The following is a 14,629-nucleotide window of genomic DNA, read 5'->3' as shown; positions in this document are numbered from 1 at the left end:
GATCAATTTCCGGGAAGGCCACAACCCTCGCTCTCCCGAACGAATAAAAATTCACTCTAGGCAACGAAGAAAATAAAAGGCACCAATATATGTCATGCAAACACTGTCAGATTTTACATATTTACATACAACAAGCAAACGTCTCGAAGCATTCAATGTTATTCACGAGAATTGATTGACGGATTGACGGCTGTATTGACAATCTGGCAACCACTCACTAGCGTGCCTAGGCTGGGATACATACCTCACCTTCTACTTATGCATAGTGACTAGCTTTTTCTAAAGCCTACAAACTGGATACTAAGGATTTTAAGAATTTTATAAAGTTCTGTGCATGGCTATAGTTTATTAACAAAACAATATTATACAAATTCAAATTTAACAAAATTTTTGAAAAAATCCCATATTTTCTTAGACATTATTTTTTGCAATTTGTTATGAAAATGTTAAAAGGATTACTCAGCAATCAATAAAATATTTCAAAGTATTTTTCCAGATAGTAATTTTTCTAAAATTCTGAAAAAAATACGGAAATTTTCATACCAAGTTTACGTTTTGAGCTAGACGAAGTAAGCTGGAGACGAAATACATGCCTATCAAAATGACTGAATACTGGATTTACAAGGAAAAGTGTCACCTTGCACAATCTACGGATGGAAGAGACATCAGGAAAAGTAACATGAAATTTGTATTAAAATAATACAAAAATTAGCATAACACTGACTGACTTAAAAAACAAACAAATAAGAATGATACGTATTTGACATACAATTTAAAAGTGACATATACGATACAAAAATAATACAAAAATGATTAAAAAGAATACAAAAATAATACAAAAATAACGCAATAATGAAAAAGAAAACAAACAAGATCCAAAAATGACACTAAAAAAATTAATTTAAATTAATTTAAAAATCTAAAAATTATAGAAATAATAAAAAATAGCCTCGGAGTGACATAAACAAAATAGAAAAATGTCCAATATAATTTAAAAACGACAGAAAAAATTACATGAAATAATATAAAAATAATGCAATAATAAAATATTAAAAACATAAAAAGAGGAAAGGAAAACAAAATGACATATATGACCATTCGTTTACAGAATTGATACAAAAATGGCCCTAATCGTTAGAAAGATAAAAAAAAAACAATTTAAAACCGTTACAAAATAAAACAACACAAGAAATAAACAGAGTATAAAAATGACAAAGAAACGAAAAATTAAACAAAAATAATACAAAGATGATTTTAAAATGATACAAAATAATACCAGAAGCAACACAAAAATAGCGCAATAATAAAAAAGAAAACAAACGGGTCCCATAAATTTAACTGACATACTGAATTGAAAAATTATACGGAAAACATTCGAAAAAAGAGCCAGTTTTGTACAATTGCAAGTTTTTTATGCATTTTTGACGGCTTTTCGCCGTTGTTTGTAACATTTCTTGTCTTGGCTGACCTTTTTATCGTCTCTTCCATTCCTTTTCTGCACCTAAATATGATTCGTCACAATTTTGGCGTTTTTCGGTATCTTTTCATTGTATTTCCTCATCGTCTGCTCGGCAGTTTGTCATATTTTTTCCGTCGCCTGTTTCGTTGTCAATTCGCTGGCTGTTTGTCTTTTTGTCGTCTATTCGCTGCCTTTTCGTCGATCTTTCATTGTTCTTTCGTCGTTTTTCGTCATCGTATAGTTGTATTTTCGACATCTTTGTCTGTCGTATATTTGTAGTGTTACCATTATCTTTTTGCCATCTTTCCGTCGTATTTTCGTCTGTTTTTGAAATTTTTGTAACCGTTTTCGGCGGTTTTTTGCCATTTTCTTTTTGTCTTTTGTCGTTGTTTAGCCGTTTTTTCTGTCTTCGTCAATTTTTTGCGTTACCCTCTGTTGTCTGTTAACCGTTTTTTCTTCGTTTTTCTGTCGTATTTTCGACCTCTTTTCATTGTCTTTTTTGCATCTTTTGTTACTTTTCTGACGGCTTTTAGACACTAGAGGCTATTGGCAGACGTATTTCCGGCGTCCCTCGTTGTCTGTTTTGCATCGTATTTTGTTGCTTACAAATTATACAAAACTAACACAAAACTATACAAGAAATAAAATTATATAATCGCAATAAATAAGGCCACTACAAATATTTTACAAAGTTTTTGTTCTTCCGATGTTGAGCTACTGAAGAGAGGACAACAACAAACAAAGATTTTTTAATCGAGCAAAACAAAATTGATTTTAGGCATTTTTACTTAAAGTTTAAATGTGAAAACCAAGTCTATTCTTGCTTTCAATATAGACGTTATTATTTTCCAGGGATGATTCCTCCTCAGAATAAAAAAAGAGAAGAGAAAAATTCACACTTTACTCAGTCACGATTTTTGTTGCTCCGTTTTCTTTGAACTTTTCTCTCTTTTACTGATCGCGATTGCTCAGCAACCTGCTGATTGTTCTTCTCATTGAGAAATAAACTGAGCAACAAAGTGTTAATATACTTTTTGGCTGCCCATGATATGGCACAAAAAAACTGTTAAGTCTTCTCGCAGCGGCAACAGTGCAAAAAATGTTCCATATGACGATGGTGAATGATAGATATGGCAACAATGTAATTCCCGTGCCGTTGCTTGCTGCAGTACGACAATGAGAATCTAAAGTTTGTTTATATTTCTCTTTATTTTTGGTCTGTTTCTCATTGCGTGGATGTATTTCTCATTTGTGGCAGCAGTTCTGCTCATTGTGTTGAATGAAAAAAGTTGCACTTTTTGCACAATGAGTGAGGAAATGACAAGCCTGTTATTTTCCATGCAAAGATCTAGAAAAGAAAAACAAAAACGAAAGATATTTTGTTTCCGATTTTCGGAAATCCCATTGTTAGAATTTCCATTTCTGTTTCGTGCAAGAAACGTTACCTCAACTCGTACAGTCTTTTTTCGTTTTTCAGACTGTAGAGCTTACAGACAATTGATTTTATAAAAAAAATTTAACTCATTATTTTTTTGCCCTCCGATTTTTCAAGCCAATTTCTAAGGGGGAGAGGGGATGACAAAAACTTCAAAAATAATTTTCAATGGCCTAAATAATAAAAAAACACAAAAATGCGCATAAAAGCATAAAAAAATGACACAGAAAAAAATGATATGAGAATGATATGAAAAATGACAATAAAATATGCAAAAAATTTTCAAAAATTACACAAGAAATAACATAATAAGTAATAACGCAATAGTAAAATGAAAATAACACAAAGAGTACTCCAAAATCGTACAAGAATAATATACAAACAGACAAAGAAATGAAAAATAATACAGAATTGTATCAAAAATGGCATCGAAAAGATACATAAATAACCGAAAAACTATTTGAAAATTATACTAAAATGGCACAAAATTATTCAAGAAATAATGCAAAAGTAAAGCAGTGACGGAATAAGCAAAAAGGAAAAAAAAGTGCAAAAAGTATAAGGGTCCATGCCTAATGGCACGGGCGCAGGCTTGAAGTAGGACTACGAATGTAACGCAATTCGTCTCCCAATGCTAAAGCCGGTGATTTTTGTATGAATTTCATATATAGATGCTCAACTTGCGCATAAAAGAATTGTGTTCTTACATGTGAGAAATTCATAATTTCAACTCATCAGTTAATTTATATGGTGGACCTGAAAGGTCCGTTCATTAATCTCTAATTCTCAAATTTCTGACTCGTAGTGTCCATTGTCAACTTTCGTCCTTCAGATGGGCTTAGTGATGTCCGTTAATCGTTCGATTAATTCAACTAATCGAATAACACAAGGAATATTCGAATAATTTTTAATCGAATAATGCCAGCACGAGTAGTTGAATTAATCGAATAGTTCAATCAGTACGTATAATCCCCGAATAATGCTCGGTAATCGTTCATAATCGTTCGATTAATCGAATTATGCAAAGAAATATGCGAATATTTCTAATCGAAGACCACTAGACCTTTCCAGTTATGTGTGTATTGGTGCTTGAAAATGAGGCAAACAACAACAGTAAACAAAAGAGATGCATTCCTTTGTCACCAAGGTACAGAATGAGTTTCGTCTTCCGCTGGCTTAAATACCAGCATATTTTCAAAATATGTGCTTGAATTTGGAACAGGATGAAAAATTTGACCGAAATATGTGCTCTGTAGTGTGGCAAACGGAGAAACACAACTAGTAATCGCTATTTTTCGGTTTGTTCCTCCAGCATCAGCTGTTCCCCAAAATGAGGTAAACATCATGTATATACACGCGTATTTCGTGTTCGCTAGTGTGGGTGCTTGAGCTGTCAGAAAGCTCTCTAGCACGAATAGTTGAATTAATCGATTAGTGCAGACAAGGCTCACCGATTAATCGGTAATCGAATAATTGAAAATTTCGGACATCACTATTCCCACCAATTTAAACCCTTTGCTTCCGCGACCAAACTTTGGGTTTTCTAGGATATTTAATATTCTATTATAGCAGCTTATTGTCAATTGCAAGTAAAATTGTACCATCCAAAGTGCGATATCGCTCATAAAGTGCTATTTTGCATTAAATCGTTTCGATCTTCGGCGCACTTTTTCGTTATCTTCCAAGCAATAAGTGCGCCGAAGAGACCGAAACGATTTAAGCTAAAATAGTACTTTTATGAGCGATTGCGCACTTATTGATTGGACAATTTTCCTTGTAATTGACAATAATAGATCGATGTTTCGAATCCAACACGGTCGGCGTAATTTCCACTCCACACTAAACAATAATCGGCTGCTGCCGAGTTTTACCACCTTTGCCGCGTCCGGATCCGGACAGGGAGATAAAGTCGTAACTCTCATTATTATTTGTAACCCAAACAACGCGAAAAAGATGCCGTTCGCAAAATCAATTCAACTGCTTCATATACTTATTCAGTAGTTCTTAAAAGAACTGATTGTTTTCTAGCAGCTGTTAATAATACAAATCGAAGAAATTTACTGCTTGGCCGCAGCTTTTTTCGGACCGCATTCTCCGTTAGAACTGCTTTTGGCTTTGGAGTTTTCGAAGCCTTTGCTATGGTCTTTATTGACTTAGTAATCTTGCTTCTCGCTAGCAAGTTTGGTAGGCGAACGAACCGGAAGCGCCAGTTCTTGGTTTGGACCAGCTTTCTCTTGTTGAAAACTAACTTCAAAGCCTTTTTCACGAATGTGTCCAACTTTGAAACGTCACAATTGTAGCTGGCGGCGATATACTTCTAGACGGCTTGCAACGAAGATCCGTTGACTCTTCGGTTTATTGGCGTCTCGCTTAGTGAATTTGGATGTCTTCATTGCCTTATTCCGGGGAAGTAGCAACAGCTGAAGCTCAACGATTTTCGAGCGGATTCTATAGAGCGTAAATTAAATACAATCAAACTTTGATTCAAAGGGAATTTAATCCACAGCTCTTCTCCTATATATTTCTGTCATCCGTGTTAGGGAAGCATTGGCGTGGGAAGGCAAAAATAAGATTAAAGCAACGTCATGAGTTAGAAGACCGCATGGTGAGTCACTACATATTTATCGTTTTATAGATCAAATCAGAAGAAATTCTTCATGATTTAAAGAATCAGCGACATTTGGAAATTTAAGTAAAGAAATTTAGTATGCAGAAAATTTTCATCTCTTCATAAACAAATTCGTTCGTCCTAAAAAGGACGTGTTGTGGTAAATTATGTGGTTGAAAATCCGGCCAGCAGAATGGCTTGAATGTTTGAAACAACACCTCCCAGGGCAATGGTGACAATGGTTACCGGACAGAGCATTTTCCATTGATTCAAGCTGTTCCGCTCCCGCACCCAAATATTCTAATATAGCAGATAACAGATCGATGCTCCGGTACCAACGCGTTCGGCGCACTTTACACCAAACAATGATCCGCTGCTCTGCCTTTGCCGCTGCTGCTGCTGCTGCCGCTACGCTGCGTTTTACCAGTTTGCCGAGTCCAGTGAGGGAGATATAACCGCAACTCTCTGCTGTCTGCTCTGTACCGTACCGATGCCAATGCGAAAATGATGCCGTTCGCCGGCTTACTTCTGATTATATACCAGAGCAAACGGCAGCAAGTTGTAACAAAGGCGGATCAACGTAGGGCAGAGAATCATAGACACGAAAGAAAGGCGGTACAGCGTACAACGAAACCGTACATTGTTTGAACCAAACCGGTGTCCGGTGCTTCCTTAATGAAGAGCTACCAGTTTCTGCTAGGCATGGGCGATACTGGTAATCGATACACTCGGTATCGATACCTTACCCTAAAGTATCGAGTATTTTGGCATCGATACCTCCGAATACCAATGAGTAGTGGTATCGATACTTTTCAAGCGATACTTATAGGTATCGTTTGTTTTTTCTAACCCGTCGTAAGGATGATTTAGACTAACCGTGTAAACGGGTGGCTAAGCGTCACTATTCGAGAAGCGGCCACCGACCAACATTTACGGTTGCCCAGCATGAGACCCTCATAGAGAGAGGTTCTTTTTATCTCGAGTTCGAGAAGCGAAGTATGTTGGCAGATTTAAAACACCATGCGCTCGGTTTGAAACGTCGGATCATCATACCTACGCATAGACCTGATACTTGGAAACCCCAATTGATCTTGCTACAGCAGACAAAATGACGCGAGATTTTCATCAGTGGCTAAGTCCAGCTTCCACATGAAAATAATTGAAAACGATTAGAGTGTTTCTAGCTGATTCCGGAGTCAGTCTCTCTGGTAGGAAAAGGACTCAAACTATTAGAACTCCACCAACCAAAGACATGAGAACCTAAGCATGGAGGTTCGTCGCATTATCTCTAAACTAGAAAACTAGCAAACTAGAATTATTTAAGTTCGGCCCTTAACGAAACTATTCGCTCTTAAATCGTATAAGTTATTTATTCACTGGTTTTTAATAACTTTCATTTTGCCTAGACCTAATTTTTCCTATCCTTTTCCATTTCTGTTTTCACTGGCCAGCTACAAGATACGATCGTGGAAAACTTTAAGTCGCATGCGCATTAACAAATTAACGAAAAATGTACCTATTCAATACCCGAGTTTTTACTTGAAGTTTACCGTTGCTGCGGGTTGTTGTTGTGGGAAATTAACATCTGCGCCACGCAGATCCCGATACTGCTTTTCCTGCGTACAGCGCACAGTGAGCACAATATTTGTTGGTTTACTCAATGGTTGCTTAAGCTGGTTGGCTTAGACTGAGCTTAATGGCTAGTTATTAGACGACGCTTGTTGCTGTTTGATATTATTCAATGTTACCGAATTCTTTTAAGCCAACATATCTCGTACAGGGCGCAAGTTGACGGATGCAACCGGATGCAATGTCCGGCGTTGTATCGTACAGGGAAATCTTGATACTGAACGACGGAACAAGAACAAACACTAGTACAATAGTGTGTTCCGTGGCGAATCTGTTCAATTGAAAGATATCCTATACGTGGTATCTTAACATACCGCCTCTTGGCAATAATAGGTGTCATACCTCTCGTAGCACATTTGTCCGTTCGAAATACCGTTGCACACCGGGGTTGTGGTAGGGAAAACTGCCTATTTAAGGGAAAAGATGATTGCTAAGCTAGACTTGTGAAAAATCTTCATGCATTTCATCACATTACATTACTGCACATGCATTAATCACGATGCGAACAAAATTATGGGCCACTCGCCTCTTTCACAGGTAACATCAAAGTAAAAGATCAAGGCAAGGTGATCCTTAGATAGACCGTCCTTGGTAACCGAAAAACTGCCTCGCGAGGTTTTTTTTGCGCGGTGCTTGAAATTGTACTTTCGGTTAAAGTTGTCTTCTAGCGAACAGTTTATATAGCTAGCCAACCTCTCCCGACTGTACACGGGTCATTGGCCGTTTTCGGCAGGTCAAACTCCTCAACATTAGTTAAGAGCAGAATAGAATGCTGCATCAAAGCATCCGTCAGCGTGTATTTAATAGTTGACCCATGGCCAAAACTTTATACTTCAATTAGTCTGATTTTATTAAGTCGATGAGATTTGATGTGCAGCAAGATGTATAACATTTCGCCGAATACTGTTTCGCGGAAAACCAATTCGCGGATGACCATAACGCGGAATATAATGTTTTGTGAAAAACCATTGCGCGGAAAACATTTTCGCGGAAAGTACCATTTCGCGGAAAACATTTTTGCGGAAAGTACTATTTCGCGGAAAAGTTTTTCGCCGAAAATACTATTTAGCGGAGAACCACCGATCATTCAGTTTGGAAGTTGTAAAAAGCAGCTTCGCCGCTTTGTATTCAACAAAAGTTAAATCGATGCGAGGACTAGGGATAACTAACTAGAGTTCAGTAGACCTAGGAAAACTTATAGACGTAGACAGATGTGATCTCTGCGGGGGGGCTGCCTCCAGCAGTTGCCGGCGCTTCCGACGGCGGGTCACCGGCGAACACTCGCCGTTGCCTGCGGCCGGCTCGCCCTGAATCATCTAGGAAACGTTTGCTACTAACATGGTTTTCCGCGAAACAATATTTACCGCCAAATTTCCGCGAAATGTTTCTTTCCGCCAAACGGTTTTCCGCGGAATAGTCCTTTCCGCGAAAGGGTTTTCGGCGTTTTGGTACTTTCCGCGAAAATGATTTCCGCAAAAATGTTTTCCGCGAAAATGTTTTCCGCGAAATGGTATTCCGCGAAACGGTACTCCGCGATATGGTCTTCGGCGAAATGTTATACAACCGCTAAAATTAAAAAATGTCCCCAAAAACCAGGTACCGCATGTTCCGGAATCGACAACGAAGTGGCCATTTGTTTCCAAATGTCCCCATTTTATTTCCATTAGTTTTATTTTATCAAGCTGATGTGATTTGATGTGCCGTAAGATGAATTATCTCAAAAATGCAAAATTCCCCCAATAACAGGCAGTGGATGTTCCGGAATCGACGCTGAAGTGGCCATTTGTCAACAAAATATTCCTTAACTTATTGCTAATTTCAAGGAAAATTGAACCATTCAAAGTGCAATATTGCTCATAAAAGTGCTATTCATTAAATCGTTTCGTATCTTCAGTGCACTTTTTCGTTACATTCCAAGCAATAAGTGCGCCGAAGAGACCGAAACAATTTAAGCTAAAATAGCACTTTTATGAGCGATTGCGCACTTATTGATTGGACAATTTTCCTTGCAATTAGCAATACCTTACGTGCAAGTTTGTGGTCATACCTTTCAAATGAAGCAAAGAAAACGAATTTCAGATTTAAAGTGGATGATTGAGAGCAAGCTTAAAATTGGTTATTTTTCCCTAATGCAAAGGTGTAACTTTTTTTTGCAGCGCTTCTTCTATATGTCGCTGAAAGCCGAAGCTCCCCCACAATGCTAGTTTTACAAAATTGGGAAAAGTTAAAAATATTCAAGTCTCTACAGTGATACAAATCCATTTTCGTACGGTAGCATGCAGATTTTGTTTTTTTACATTTAAAAGTTTAACAGACATTTTAGGGACATGTTATTTAGGTAAAATCATAGTGTCAGATGTTAATTTTAAGGCATGATATCTGATTTTGGAAAAATATTTTATATTATTTTGAAAAAAATTATAAATTAACGTATGAAAAAATGCACTCAAATTCATATTCTTACGGCATTCGAATTAACAGTTTGGATTCGGCAGATGCGGCTTAATTTCAAAGATTAGTATTTAGTATGGTATCCCTTGGTCATGGCAACTGCCTTTAGTCGTTTTGGAATGCTGTCTACGAGTTTTTTCGTGTATTCGGTGGAAATTTGATTCCATTCGTCCTTCAAGTGCTTTCTAAGATTGTTTTTGCTAGAAATCCGACGGTTTCCAACTTTTTTGTCGAAATATTTCAAAACGTTTTCAGTGGGATTGATGTCTGGAGATATTGTGGTGAAGTATCAATAAGTTTTGAGCAGTTGTAAAGTAAACATGTGCGTTTCTTAAGTGCTTTGGGTCATTGTGTCGGTAAAACCTGAACCTCTGACTAAATCCCATTTTGTTAGCACTTGGCTTCAAATTTTGCTCTAAAATGTCCCAATAGACATTTTGATCTATTATGCCATCTATGAAGACTAAATAGCCAATACCTTTAACCGTAATCCACCCCCTTACCATCACTCCACCCCCGTCGTGCTAAACCGTTGCTTTCAGAACATCCAACAACCATCAGCATCCTTCCACAAGTATTTTAATACCGGCATCTACACGAGTTCGTTGGCGTTCCGTGATGTGATTGCGCAATTGGAAACCTCTCAAAATTCAAATTTATCTCACATAATGGTAATTGTCGTTTTAGTGAAAATATTCTCCGTACCCGTTGGTAACAAAACGCGCTGCACAATTTTCTAGCAGCTTGAAATCGTTGGAAGCAAAAAAAATAATTTTGCACTCGCGACCTGATCTCAGGTCTCGCGACGAATTTGGCGACGATTTCGTCCACGACAGTTACAATTTATCGCGTTCGTTAAGGCGGAGAATTTACAATAACATTTTCATCTTTTTTCTTGCATTTTGAAAAAAAAAGGTTCGATACCGGTGGTATCGATAGTATCGATACTTTATCGCCGATACTTCGATACTTGGTATCGAATATTGGTAAGTATCGCCGATACCAAGGTATTCGATACTTTGCTTAGTATCGCCCATCCCTAGTTTCTGCAGAGCAACCTAATATGAAGCACCGTTTTCATGCCACCGAAAACCAGTGGAAAGGCCGCAAAGCGCGATAGGAAAAAGAAGAAGAAGCCACGCCACTTAGGAGAGCAACGCTATTTTCTTTCATTTATTGCCGACAGGGATGGCACGGCAACGGGCATGGCAGACGTGCACTCACAGTTGTGTGTGGTTGTGCCGGGTGAGTTTGCCAAGCGCGCCGTCTCGGAAGGTCAGGCTTCTGTAACTATACAACAATTAGCCCTTCTTAGGGCCTAATATATAAATGAAGATGCAATTCGATTTTCTCACTAAACGCTTAGTCTCGAATTACGAAGTGGTGCAGTTTTCTTTCGCCAGATAATGTGGCTTACTCGTTTCATGCTTTTAGAAAGAATCTTAAATTCGTATTATTTTGCATGTGTAGGTATATGAACAATTTTGTTCAGAAATACTCTTCGGAAGGTTTGTCTTAATACAGTTTAAACATGTAATTTCTGACGGGCTCATACTTTGCCGCTGCTGCTGCTGCTGCTGCTGCCGCTACGCTGCGTTTCGACAGATCGACGAGAGCGTCGATTATCGACAGTATGTTTAGATTCAACATCCCGGTACAATATGTATGTACCACAAAATAATTATTTTGCTTTAATTTCACCTAAAATTATTCAGATAGTTGAGTTTACATTTAGTTCTATCCAAAAATATATATCTTTGGTGCCTCGGAGCTTTCCAAGCACCCCAACAAGGTACGACATCAACAACCCTTATGCAAGAATAACTAAAAGAGAAGGGTTACAAGCGAAAAATCACTCGTCAGCAAGTAAACGAGCAATGCGGTTAGTGTCATACCTTGTTGGGATGCTTGGAAAGCTCCGAGGTAGCAAAGATATATATTTTTGGATAGAACTAAATGTAAACTCAACTATCTGAATAATTTTAGGTGAAATTAAAGCAAAATAGTTATTGTGTGGTACATACATATTGTACCGGGATGTTGAATCTAAACATACTGTCGATAATTGTAAGCGGTAGGCACCATACAATTGTCCTAGAGCTATCGAAACATCAGCATTCAGTCTAGATTTGAACCCTTTTGAACATCTTTTTAGATAATTTTATTTCTAAATGAGAAATCATTCGGTTTCTTATCACAATGACGTAAACCGAGCTCTTGTAAAAAAATGGTCAGCAATTCACAGAGGGATATTTGAAAAATTGTTAATTTTATCCCAAACAGATTAAAACAGGTCATCAAGATTGTAAATGGTCCTACGAGGTAGTAGATGTGCGAGAAAGGACATTTGTTTCAACTAATAGTTAACTGTCCGAATACTTTTTTGGCTGCATTTTTGAGGAATTCAAACTGTATGTACCCTATCTTCAAAACGGAAAGCTTTTCCCCGAATTTTTGTTGTGCATCTAAATATGCTTTAGTTAAACATTGTTTTAAAAAATATGTGTTACCATTCTTTGCAAAAATACTGTGCAAAATTACTAAAAGAAAATTTTATGCGCTGCTATCCGAATACTTTTTTGGTTGACTGTACTAAACTGCCAACATCACTTTAAAATGTGAGAAAAATCAATTTAACTGCTTCGTATACTTTTATTCAGTAGTTCTTAAAAGAACTGATTGTTTTCTACCAGATATTAGTAATAATGCAAATCAAGGAAATTTACATCTAGGCAACAGTTTTTTTCGGGCACCTTCTCCGCTGGAACGACTTCGTTTGACTGGGGCTTTCGGTGCCTTTGCTACGGTTTTCATTGGCTTAGTAGATTTTTGTTCGGGGGCACCCGCATATTTACTCCAGCAGTACAGCTTTAATCGGAGCCGCCTTTGCAGCAGTTAGCAAAGATATTGTTTTCCTCCGTTTTATCAACCTTGAACAAATCGGAAGCGCCTGTTCTTTTTGTTTGGACCAGCTTTTCGACAGCTAATTTCAAAACCTTTTTCACGAATGTGTCCAACCTTGGAACGTCACAATTGTGGCTAGCGGCGATTTACTTCTAACGGCTTGCAGCGAGGATCCATTGATTTTACTGGGTATTGATAGCAGCAAAAACCATATCGTTCGCTGGCGGACGAGTCGGTGGCTTCTTCGGTTTGTTGGCGTCTTGCTTGGTGAATTTGAATGTCTTCGATGCCTTATTCCGAGCAAGCAGCACCCACTGAAGCTCAACAATTTTCGAGCGGATTCTATAGAGCGTAAATTAAATACAATCAAAACCCATAGCTCATCTCGTATATATTTCTGTCATCTGTGCTAGGGAAGCATTGGCGTGGGAAGGCAAAAACATGAAAATAATGAAATAATGAATATAGTCTAATATTTTCTCAATTATTAAACGTCTGTTTGGGAAACATGGAATCTATTGTATTGTTATGGATTTTTTGAAAAATTTCCAATCGATTGATACCAATATCTCTAGAATCTGTTGACGGATGACTGAGTTATAAGCGTGCAAACCATAACCACTTTTCGTTACATGTTCCCTTCTCGTTTTTTCTAAAGTGCACCCCAATATAGAAATCAAAGAAGTAGTCCTACTTCAAAATGCACAGGACTATGAGAAAACTGACATAGAAATGCAAGATGGTGCAAAAAGCTGATCGTCTATTTGCTGCCTTTTCGTTGTTCTTCCGTTGTTCTTTCGTCGTATTTTGTCATCTTATTGTTGTCTTATCGACGTCTAGTTTTTCCATCTTTTTGTTGTATGTTCGGTGTTTCCTGACGTCTGTTTTTGGCATGTTTGTAAGTTTTTGGTGGCTTTTTATTATTTCCGCTCGTCTTTTGTCGTTGTTTTGCCTTTTTTGTTGTTTTTTCATCACTTCTTTTGTTATTTTTTTCATAAATACGACATAATATTTTTGAAGAAAGAACAATATCAAGAAATAAAACAATAACCAAAAATCACAAAAAGGAGCATGAAAACAAAAAAAATAACGTAGAAATGAAAATTGGCACGGGAAGGATAAAAAGATGACATAATATACAAAATTATTAAAAAAAAAGACACTGCAAAATAAAATAGAAAAATAAAAATAATACAAAAAAGGATCCCAAACGAAAAATAATACAGAACTGTGTCGAAAATGGAATCGAAAAGATGCAAAAAACAGAAAAATTATTTGTTTATTTATTTATTTATTAACTTTTTTATTGGGGCTTTCAACCAGTGGTTGGTTCGCCCCAAAGACAACTTAAAAATGATATAAAAATGCACAAAATGATACAAGAAATAACACAAAAGTAATGATGAAAAATAAAATGCAAAATATGATCGTCTATGTGCTTCCTTTTCGTCGTTCTTCCGTTGTTCTTTCGTCGTATTTTGTCATTTTAATTTTTTTTTTTCGATGCCTTTGTCAGCTCATTGTCGTATTTTTGTAGTCTTTCCATTATCTTTCTGTCGTATGTTCGTCGTTTTCTGATGTCTGTTTTTGACGTTTTTGTAAGTTTTCGGTGGCTTTTTGTGATTTTCTTTCGTCTTGTGTCGATGTTTCGCCGTTTTTGCTGCTTTTTCATAACTTTTTTTGTTATTTTAGCGTCGCCCTCTGTTGTCTTTTTGCATTTTTTTTCTTCGTCTTTCTGTTGTATTTTCGTCATCTTTTCATCGTCGTGGTTTCATGTTTAGTCACTTTTTGCCGCCTGTTGGTCGTCTTTTCATAGTATTTGCATGTTATATCCATCGTATTTTTTTGTATTTGATTGTATTTTGTTGTTTACAAATTGTACAATACTGACACAAAATTAGACCATTGTAAATAATTTCAAAAGTTTTTGTCACCCCCCCCCCCCCCCCTTTGGAAATTGGCTTGAAAATCCGAGGGGCAAAATAATAATTTGTAGGGAATGAGTTAATTTTTTTTTTCATAAAATCAATTGTCTGCGGGTTCTACAGCCTGAAAAACTCGAAAAATGAGCGTACGAGTTGAGTTAATGCTTCTAGCATGAAACAAAAATAGTAATTCGAACAACAAAATTTCCGAAAACCGG

This window comes from Sabethes cyaneus, chromosome 3 (genome assembly GCF_943734655.1).
Source record: "Sabethes cyaneus chromosome 3, idSabCyanKW18_F2, whole genome shotgun sequence".
In the NCBI taxonomy this organism is placed as follows: domain Eukaryota; kingdom Metazoa; phylum Arthropoda; class Insecta; order Diptera; family Culicidae; genus Sabethes; species Sabethes cyaneus.
This window is presented reverse-complemented; position numbering follows the sequence as displayed.